Source organism: Pinus tabuliformis, chromosome 6, assembly GCF_031772625.1.
Source record: "Pinus tabuliformis cultivar Carrire ecotype Pingquan chromosome 6, CPIR1, whole genome shotgun sequence".
In the NCBI taxonomy this organism is placed as follows: Eukaryota; Viridiplantae; Streptophyta; class Pinopsida; order Pinales; family Pinaceae; genus Pinus; species Pinus tabuliformis.
In genome coordinates this window covers 1,072,415,698-1,072,427,267 of record NC_142292.1, presented here as the reverse complement: position 1 = coordinate 1,072,427,267, position 11,570 = coordinate 1,072,415,698, and positions in this window count along the sequence as shown.

The following is an 11,570-nucleotide window of genomic DNA, read 5'->3' as shown; positions in this document are numbered from 1 at the left end:
AAACATACAAATGTAACAAACATCAATGATACACAAGCATGTAGGAGAAACTCAAATAGTTTTATTGATATAACAAGAAGATCCAGGAGGAGTTACAACCGATGATTCCTGATCCAGCATCAACCTCCCAGCAAAGGAGTCCCCTCTTCACCTCCAACAAAGCATAAATCACCCAATACTCTGATATCTATCTCAAAACCAACAGCAATTCTCTGCAATGTACAAAATTCCAGCCTTTGGATCTCTGGGATGAGGGATCCATATATAGATGTATGCAAAGAGGATGAGTCAGCTTATGATTTGACTAGTGGCCTCTCTCTGTCAGTTCTTGTTTCCACTTGGAGACTGAGAGCCTCTTACTCATCCTTGGTCGAACTCAGTGAGGCAAGTGTCATTGGGGAAGATTATGGAAGCTTGCATTGTCTGTCCACCTCGCGGAATGACACTGCCATTTGTCATTTCCCACTCAACGCACCCTGGTAGTGCATTTAGGTGCGTTGCAACGCACCTAGCTAGTGTACTTGGGTGCTATGCAACGCAGCTAGCTAGTGGAGTAGCTGAAATGATCCTGATTTGACTGATTCTGAGCAGTTTCTGGTGGAGAACTTCTGGGAGAAGCTGTAATTTGTTGAACTTGTTCCTTCAGGGGCCAGAACAACATTTTTAGGGACTTAGGATCCCTTGGTTTATTGACATTTCATGCTTAGAGCTGTAAGGCACAAAAATGTCTATAACAGTTGCCCCCTAAAGTATGAGGTCGTTTATCGGGTGAAATGCTTTATTAGGAGGATCCGAAGTTCTTTCAATGCTGGGAGGAGACCTGTAATAAGATACAATACAATACATTATCTTCATACTGTTTTCATGATCTAGCTGAGGCGGGCATTCCCATGCTCAGCTTTATAAATTCATTTTCATGTACATAGGACAGACAATCGTCTGATGGTAGACTGATGATTCTAATAGAGCCATCATCCTTTTGGTAGGATGATTATCTGTGCTGCAGTGTTGTACATTTCAATGTCTTTATTTTCCCGAATATATATCGCAGCCCGGATGGATGAGACTAGATCCGGGGTCTTCAATCTCGTTTGATCTTCACTCGAAGCACAAGTCGATCCATGTGATAAATGTTTTGAAGTCGAACATGGAAAGACATCGCTTGATTACCAGTCAATGATGTAAACTGTTAACAAGCGCGAGAGGAATCACCGATAATGATGATGACCCTCAAGGTACTGCAGTACAATTCACGTGGTGTGAATAAAGTATTTGGCGTCGAACACCACGCAAAATCTTTCAGTCGAAGGTCATTGATGTATACCTGTCGCCGGAAGTGAGAAACTTGCCATTGAGGCATGCAAGCTTCAAAGTACTGAATGGGGTGTTCCTAGATTAACTTCTTGGATAATGAGCTGGTGTCGACAAGAAGCGATCCATCAAAGGAGGGCCTTAACGAATCCCACATCAATGACACAGAACGGAGCAAATGATTTTGATGGAGGTGAAAACAATCTGATGATATACGGTTCAGGATGGCGGTCATGAAAGAATGAAGTATAATGTATGGTAGTGGATGGGACACAGGTGACTTCTCTGGATGACTTCTCTTGAACATGTCGGCGACACTTACGTGATGGATTGGTAGCATTTTCCCCAAATGTGGATGGTATGGCGTGACCATGGTGATGTGACCGGTGAATGAAACAACCCAACCCGACTCAGGCACGGAGTGGAAGTGTCATGTTCAAGAGCGACTTGCTACAAATAAAGATTCTTTGAGTTTTCTTCCCAATTTTTCCCCAGTCATTGCTGACTAGTACCTCTTTATTTTTGTCAAGCTTGAGGAGGATAACATATGCTTGTTCTATAATTTTCCCTTCGGGCAAACCCATCGCTATGTTTTAACGAGCCTAGCGATAGTGAAACTCGTTCTCGTCTAAAGACAAGTTTGTCGCTATTAATCTTTTTAACGAGTTTAACGACAAAGATAACTCGGTCCTTTTCATTTTTAGAGAGTCTGAAAAGGTACGTAAAGGTAACTCCAAAATTCCTTTTTTGTCATGTAATCCCTTAAGTCCGAAAAAGTATAAAACAATACAGAAGGGATGAATTTTCGATAGTTTTAACGAGCCGAACAAAACAAGCGCTCGATCGTTTTGTGAAATAATCCCTCAGGTCCAAAAAGATTAAAATCTAGAGGAGGGATAGCACTTACGGTCGCTTTAACGGGCTGGAAGGCCAAAACTCGGCAATCTTTTCATATTTTACGAGTCAGTTGAAAAGAGCTTAAATAAGACTCGTCTTTTGAGGAACGAGTGATAAAATGGGTAGCAGCTGATTCCAGGTAAGGTTTGGAATTTTCCAATCACGACAGTGTCACAAGGATGGCTAGTGAAATCACTCTTCGCAGTTGTTCCTCAAAATGGGTAAACAATCAAATGGAGGTGAATGATCGGCCAATGGAAAAGTGGAGGTGACGGTGCAAACACGACCAAGGCTTTAATGGCTGATATGTTACATTCACGGTGGTTATTTACCGGGGAATAGTTCGTTTTTTAATGAGCTTAAACGCGGGTGGAAACATTTGCTAATGTCTTATGTTTATTTTTTAACGAGCTTGAACTATGTGCTAAAACTGCTCGATTAATCCAGTCATATGATGAGAATGTCTCATATAAAATTGGCAATTTTTAGAGTTTTGCCCCACATCCTTTCTTTATGCAAGTTAGGTGACGACTAATCCTACGAGTTTAAAGGGTTAGAGGTGCTAAAAATTTAAAAAATAAATAGCCGCCCCTTGCTTGCACTCCAAAAGGTTTGCATGCCCCCAGGTATAAAACAGAGTTTCGAGGTCTCCCTCTATTCGAGCTGACAAAACATTCGTTTTATCAGGAAGGGTCACCCTTTATTCGAGCTGACAAAGCATTCGTTTTATTAGGAAGGGTACTACCTCTTACAGGTTACCCAAAGATTGTTCTATTTACAACGTAAACAAAACACTTCTCTGGCGATGTCTACCGAGATTAAAAAAGGTGAGCGACGATGCCCGCTACTCACATAACTTTGACAAGAGAATCTTATTCTAGAATAACCCCTCTTCCAATCACGGACAGGGTACAAACTAGTCATATTCTCCCGCGGAAACCTACTCTATACCCAAAGTTTTCCTGCCGAAGCAGACCAGGACGCATGCCCCCTGGGTTTCAGTCATATCCCTCCGAATTACTCGCGCTCATCGGGAGGACGGACTGGGGATTGAGACATTTCTTGCGTGAAGAGACCAATTAGGGATGGTATATGACTATTTGCTATGCGTGATCCGGGAAATGAAAGCTGGTCCACGAGCTTGACCACTCTTCCTTCGTGCGGAAAACACATTACTCTAAAGAGTGAGGAGACGATGGCTCCCATGCAATAAATATAGTCTCGTCCAAGGAGTAGGTTATAATACAAGGGTCCTTGAACTACCATTACGTTCATGCGAATTGTCTTCCCTCTCAATGTTATGGGCACATCGGGAAGGATCCCTAAAGGTCGACTGGTTCCTTTATCAAAGCCTGTCAGATTTCTCATTTCAGGCAACAGCGATGGCGAACCAAGCGCTTTCCAAGCAATAGAGGAAAGGATACTCATAGAAGCCCCCTCATCTATGATGGTACCAGCCATGACCATTCTATATATTTGAACGATAATTCGGAATGGTACACTTGCTGGTAAACGGGGTCTGCCTAGTTGATTCCAGTCGAAGGAGACAACTAGGTTGCTTGGAGGTGGGACCGAGTAGATGGCCGGGTATGGCTCTGACGAACTTCCCTCCTGCAGTAAGGGAATGGGTAGATTGCCCCCATGTTCGTCGAGGCTATGTTGATGAAGAGAATTTGGACGGTGTCATCCTTGTTCTCTTCAGTGACTGTATCATCTGAAGATAAAACCTCTGAAGGCAAGACCGGGTCAACTGCCGCCTCGACCTTTTGACTTTCGTCTGGTATGGATTCAGATGGTTTATCTTCAATGATAGGTGCTTCAGCCGACCACTTGAGCGGGCCAGCTGGATTCTCAACTAGCGACAGACTCGGCAAGAGTTTTTTATATCCAGGAGGAAGTCGTAACGGTGAAACCGGACGATCATCCAAAACTCTTTTCACTTCGTCTAAGAAGGGACAACGGTGGACGGCATGATTGCCTTCGCACAGTTTACAAGGAAATCTAGCTTTCCCTTTTTGTCCTGGGGCTTCACTTTCGCTAGTTGACGGTGTGCTTTCAACATGATCATCAGAGGTTGATGACACCGGATTGTGCAAACGAGGAGACCAGTCCCTTAGTATCCGAGGGATGCAAGGACAATCTCTGTGAAAGTGGTCTCCTTTGCAAATGACACATGGTGATTTAGGCCTGGTCGGTGCAGTGTGTGGATTTTCGTTAGACGACACTCGTTTTCCCCCATTCGCCTTTGGCTCCTTCTTCTTCTTCTCTTTCTTCTTCTTCTCTTTCTTCTTCTTCTTTCTTCTTCTTCTCCTTCTTCTCCTTAGGAACTTGACTTTTGGCTTTGCCAGCCCCATCAAGCGAAGAGGAAGGAGGAGAGGAAGAATTAGAGGAAGTAGAAGGTTGCTGGGCAACTCTGGACTCGTCTAATTGCTGATTCGATTGTTCGGGAATGGTGGTGTTCTGAACGACATTGTTTGAGAAGAGCCATACTGGCAAGCCAATTGTCAGTCCTGGAAGCGACAATGTGGCCATATGGGGTGCACCAACATCTCCCAAAGAGGAGAAGGGACTAGGATTTCCACCAAGGGGAATTCCTTGGTTGGTAGACTCCATTTCTCAACCTAAGATCAACGTAGGAAAAGGGTATGAATATTCCATTTAAAATAAATTTTTAGACGCTTTGACACAACTTGCTTTTTCAATTTTTAAGAGTCGAGAAAAAACAAAAGATGACTCTAGTCTCCTTCGATTTTTTAATGAGCCTGAAGTGACAAGTGCTCAGATGGACCTTTTCCGTTAAGGAGTCTGAAAAGGAACGAAAGGGACTGCTCTGGAGATCTAGGTAGAGGGAGTACCAAACCAATCGCAAAACTGCATAATACTTTTTACGGTACGACAGTCAATCTTCCCGAATTCTGTGTTCAGTGCATTGCGACCAGTAGGGCAGCCGACACGGCTTCCTATGGATAAAAGGATTTAAGCCTATAGGGGTCTCCCAATATATACTCGACGGTACGTGGGAGCACAAGTCCGTACTGGCACTTATCGTCTCAAAGTGGAGGAATCACCCAACCATCAGTGAGGACAACAGTTACCAGGCTTTACGACGCCGGAATATGTCTCTAGCCTAGACCTCTAAATGTTGTGCGTTAAGTTCCAAAGCGTTGTTAGATTCATTCAATTTATTTTAAGTTGATCTTTCTTGTGAAGTTTGCCTTTTGGGATCACCACGAGATGTAGATGTAATTCCTAAAATGCAATCTAAAGATGATAAGCAAACTTTTATCTCTTTTCAGCAATGAAAATCCTAGCTACAAGGGGAAAAGAAAGACACAATCTTTTCTCAAAGAGCAAAGAGCACACTGTAAATGCACTTTTCCTAAATCAAGCCAAACAGATTATCAATATGCAAATGCACATGTGCATGTATTTGTTTTTCACTTTCTTAATATTGATGCCTAAAAAGAAAGTTGATGTACATATCTGAATTTGCTTTCAAGTGACAAACATAAACAAGCTTCTTTTCGAAATCAAAAGGTAGAGATGATTACGACACTTTATGATTTTGAAATAAATACTCGTTTCGACACTAGAAAGTTACAAATTCAAACCAAAGGCAAAAGTAAAAGCATAATCGACTGTCAACAGCAATTAAACTTTCTCCTAAGATCAAAATCGACACTTACGACAGATCTAAATCAAAGGATGACAGTATTACTATTCTACTTTTTCAATGGAAAACTGTAAATGATGTAGCAAACACACAAAAACATCTACAGTATTTTTGTACAAAGGAGGCAGAATTAAGGCAAAGAAAAGGGGTTTTTAAACAGACACATACACTGATCACAGGCTGCAAAAATCAGAGACAAAACTGAAAAAATGAAGCAAAGAACCTCAGCTGCACAAGGCTAGGCTGATCAGCGCACCTGTTACACAGAGAAACTGGATTGCAGCGCAGGTAGCCCTCTCGGGAACTGCGTTGAAATGCAGAATCTCTTCACAGAGCCTGCGCTGGGGCAGAAACGAGAATTCTATCCGGGTTCTGGGTCACGGTTTGCAGTTTAATCTATGGTTTTTGGCCGAGTAAAAGCAATCAGTAATGCACAATCAGAGGGTAGATTTAAAGGAGTTCTAAGAGCTATCACAAAGGGCAATCAGATCATTTGTGAATCAGCTGTTCAAATCATAAACAGATCCAATGAATGGATTGAAGTAGCAGATGTCTACTTTGCATTTGTTAATGGCAAATGTAGTTCGATTGCTACTTCTAAGTTTATGAAACAAACAACAAGAGAAACACAAACAAACTAATTAGACACGATCCCCAGCGGAGTCGCCATTTTGTTAACGGGAAAAGTGTCTACTCAGAACGACCCTATCCCACTAAGGTGTGACAGTGACTTTAGAAACAAACAGAGAAAACTACTTTCGTATTCTTCTTTATGAACTATAAATGAAGAGAAATAGGATGAACCAACCTGTGTCTTGCGCTAGTCCTTTGATCCAATCTCTCTCCTCTTTGACAGCTTCCAGCTACCTGCTCCCTTACTTGCCCAGCTTCACCAAGTTCCTGTAAGATCACAGAAGAAGAAAACTACACAAAGACATGGATTTATATTCATAAATAGCTTAGGATCAGATTTAAGCTAAACATACAAATGTAACAAACATCAATGATACACAAGCATGTAGGAGAAACTCAAATAGTTTTATTGATATAACAAGAAGATCCAGGAGGAGTTACAACCGATGATTCCTGATCCAGCATCAACCTCCCAGCAAAGGAGTCCCCTCTTCACCTCCAACAAAGCATAAATCACCCAATACTCTGATATCTATCTCAAAACCAACAACAATTCTCTGCAATGTACAAAATTCCAGCCTCTGGATCTCTGGTATGAGGGACCCATATATAGATGTATGAAAAGAGGATGAGTCAGCTTATGATTTGACTAGTGGCCTCTCTCTGTCAGTTCTTGTTTCCACTTGGAGACTGAGAGCCTCTTACTCATCCTTGGTCGAACTCAGTGAGGCAAGTGTCATTGGGGAAGATTCTGGAAGCTTCCATTGTCTGTCCACCTCGCGGAATGACACTGCCATTTGTCATTTCCCGCTCAACGTACCCTGGTAGTGCATTTAGGTGCATTGCAACGCACCTAGCTAGTCTACTTGGGTGCTATGCAACGCAGCTAGCTAGTGGAGCAGCTGAAATGATCCTGATTTGACTGATTCTGAGCAGTTTCTAGTGGAGAACTTCTGGGAGAAGCTGTAATTTGTTGGCCTTGTTCCTTTAGGGGCCGGAACAACACTTTTAGGGACTTAGGATCCCTTGGTTTATGGACATTTCATGCTTAGAGCTGTAAGGCACAAAAATGTCTATAACGGAAAGGATTTTCAAAATTCACTCATGTTACTACATTAACCTTTCATTATCAGTTCGTAACCAAACCATCTCAGCTTGCAATTGTTGCATAGTTTCCAGCAATGCATTGGTCTAATTTTGTTGTTTTGCCCCTAATTGCACTCACATTCTCAAGGTTGCCTCAGGATTTGGCATGGACCTAGACTCTACTATTTTTTTGGCTAAAAGGGGCCTCCTTCTCCCCTCCTCATCTTGATCTATTTACTTTTTCTTCTCTCCTCTATGCATATAAACATAATCCATAGTCATTATAGATGTCTCAGGCCACAATGTTGATAATTGTGCTCTGATAGCACTTGTAACATGTACATCATTTAAACATGATTCTATCACCTCAGAATATTTTTTTTAACAATAAGTGCACATCAACATATTATAGTAATGTATGTAAAAACATAATCCTACCATACATTGTACTTATGAATTTATTTTCACATTAATGGATATTAATACAACTAACCTATGACCCTACCCCCTTCCCCAGGTATGCGGACATGTGCCCATGGCATGTTAATTACTTAACATCAAATTACATGAGTTTGGAGGTCAATGGAGATTGGGGTAGGTATGGATCACAATTTGCACTTTATGGTTTAATATGAAGTGACACCATCGTAGTGGGTATCCTATGGATGAGCGCTTACTGGCAGCTATTAAATGAGGTGACTGGAAGGTTGTCTTATGCCTACCGTGAGATCACAGTTGAACCATCGATGGTCTAGATTTCCCTAAATCTTGTTAGGGTAACTAACCTCGACTTAGTTCTCGCTCGAGCCAAGTCATTTGCTGGGTTGTCTATGCGAGCCAAAGCTCTGCAACCAAACCACCTGTGTTCAGCTCTGCCACTGAAATTCTCCATCGATTTACTGCCCACAGGTGTGTCGTTCGATTTTTCTTCTAAAACCCTTTTTCTTTGACAAACATCTCTTATAGAAATACTCGAATAAAGGAATGTTGATTTTTTTCATGTGGAATCTTGCCACAACTCTGGGGGTCGAGCCTTCAAACTATGTTTCCCATCGTTTATTTCATGGTTGTAGTTATTTATTCTTACCAATTTCCCATTAATATTTTCTGGGTTTTAATATCATGTCTCGAGGTAAGCAAGAATATTTTTCTTCCGCTCTAAAACCCTTAATCCATTTTACTAGTTGCTCTATCCTATCTTAGAGTAATTATTTTGTTTTTTTCTTATAGGTTCCCCTTCCAGAAAGCAATCATTTCTAGAATCAAACCCTAAACGACCATTTCACTTGCATGCATGTAACCTAAGATGGCCAGGTTTCTATGTTATACTTATTAATTTTACAAAATTTCAACCATTGCTTCCATTGATACTAACGCAATTTGTTTGTGCCTTCCTAGGGTTCTACTTCAGCTCAATTTCTCATGACTTCCTGGTACCTCGAGAAAGCTCTACCACAGCTACTCTAGGTTATTCTTTGTACTTCACGCAAAGGTTGGGTCTACCCTTGGATTTTTTCTTAAGTATGGCTATGGGAATTATGAACATTCGACTTGGATACTATTTTGTCCTTCCAGGCTTTTATGCACTAGATAAATAGTTTTTGCATGGCATACGAATCTTTGTTGTAGCCTATTATTTTACTCTTGATTCTTATAAGATGCATTTATGTTAAATGATTTTATGAGAGTGAAGGACGAATTACAACCCGCCTTTTGGCCTACTTGAAGTTACAGTTCATTCGTAGAATGATTAATTGATTTAACCAATATTTATGGTACAATCTTCTTGTATATTTTTCCTAAGTATTTAAGGAAGGTTCTGAATGATGAAGGATATTACATGTTTTGAGTTTTCTAATTGTCAAATTATTGTATTATTAATAGAATGGATTCTATGATATAAACCCTACGAGTTCTTCTCCTGGAGAAACTTTGTGCGATGTGCTTTATGTTTCTTCTCTTATTAATGCTTTCCCAAAACTGAGCTTTTCTTTGAGCAATACCACATCTTTTCTTTCCTTAGAATGGTGTGAAGAATATATCCAACATTTTTCCTAATAAACTCTAGCATAAACCCGCTTATTTCAACATAAATCAATTAGATTTTCTACTCATATAATATGGAATAAATATTACAAATTTTCTTTTATAAGATTCCAGTTTGCATTCTGATGTTTATTCTCTTATATAGAACACAACATAAACAATTTTTATTAAAGAAACAATTGTATCCATAATCATCTATCTTTATTTACTACACCCATTTAATACAAATTGTACATATATTTCTTTTTTGTTTTTCCTTCAAGTACCATGACCTCAGGTCTATACATTTAGTTCTCTTATACGATCATTTAACCAGAACAAATTTCATTCTCTACTAACTGTAAACATATCAAGAAGTACAACAAATACTTATCTTTTAATTGTTCTGTGTACTAAGTGTGTTGGTAAAGTTTCACCTCCTAATCATGAGACTGACTATTACGTCATGTCTCCCACGAGCCTTTCCTTGCCCACAATTTTCCATTGAAGGTATCATGTACCTTTATCTCAGGATCTCGAACCCAACCTAGTACTATACGTTTCAGAATAAATTGTAAGGTTCCACTGACTCTCTGTTCAGCTCAAGAACCTAAGTTAGCAAACTCTTCTTGTGTCTTGAACCATGTAGGTTCTAATTTTTCCTTTCTTTCTCCAACAAATCCAGCCAATATTTCTATCCTCGAAGCTTCCACCAAGAGCGGGATTTCCTCCCCTATCTATAAAGAGGAGAAGGAAAATCAAGACAACTAATTCGAATCTTGACGCCCAAAATTAAAATTAATTCCTTTTTCTTTATTATTATTATTCTTGGGTCACTATCATGACTTTATTATTATACTTTAATTTAAAGTATCTAAAACACAACTCAGACTTACTAATTATATAATTAAAATGGTAATAATTGTATAGTAACAATAAAACTTAATTCACGTATTGGGGTGTTATAAATTATGTTGTATTGTGATATTACTAATGCATTATGTTGGATTGCAACCTTCCTCAATAGAGATGCGATATTGAGATACACATTTTGGTTGGCTTATACCAAAACTTTTGTGTTATTGAATAGTTATGTTCAATTGTGATGTTCATCAAAGGGTTATATGACATTGTGAGTTTCTTGAAGGGTTGTGTTGCATATCAATGTTCCTTAATGTTTTTTGATATTGAAAGCTCGTATCTATTGATTCATGTTGAATTACTAAATTCCTTAATGGTTATTTCACAATGCGCCATTCATCAAGGATTGTGTCATATTGCAACATTAAAAGGGTTGACTATAGTCAACTTTGAAAAACTAACTTCAACATTATGTCACATTAAAACGTTAATAAGAAATAAATTTGACTATGCTATAGCAAACGTCTTTTGATTTGTGTTTTTTTTTTGTTGCTAGTATGGTTATGACTTGTGGAACAGTCTATGGTCTAACAAATCACTACCTAGGGGCATATAAGCTATCAAAGTTACCCCAGGATCACACATGGCTTGGGACACACCAACTATTAACATGGTTGATTTTTTTTTGTTGTTGTTGTTGTTGTGTGTGTGTGTGTCTTTTCTCAACTATTGTGAATTTCAATCCTTGATCACTTTACATAATAAAACCCTCAAAAACCAATCTAGTTAGTTTAATTACGTGATTTGTTTTTTATTTCAAATTTTGCATAATTTAATATCGGTGGAACCAAATGGTAGTATTGACATTAATTTATTATATATATATATATATATATATGAGAAAGGTGTTTTATGTTATAACATATCAAAAGAAAGATACATGATATATGTCTTTTATTTAAATGAACTTGCCATGTAGGAAATTAGACCAATCACATATTGAAACTATTTCACCCCATATAAATTTTTTGAAAGTAAAGTAAAAATTGTTGAGAGACTAATGTATGATATGTCTATCACTAAA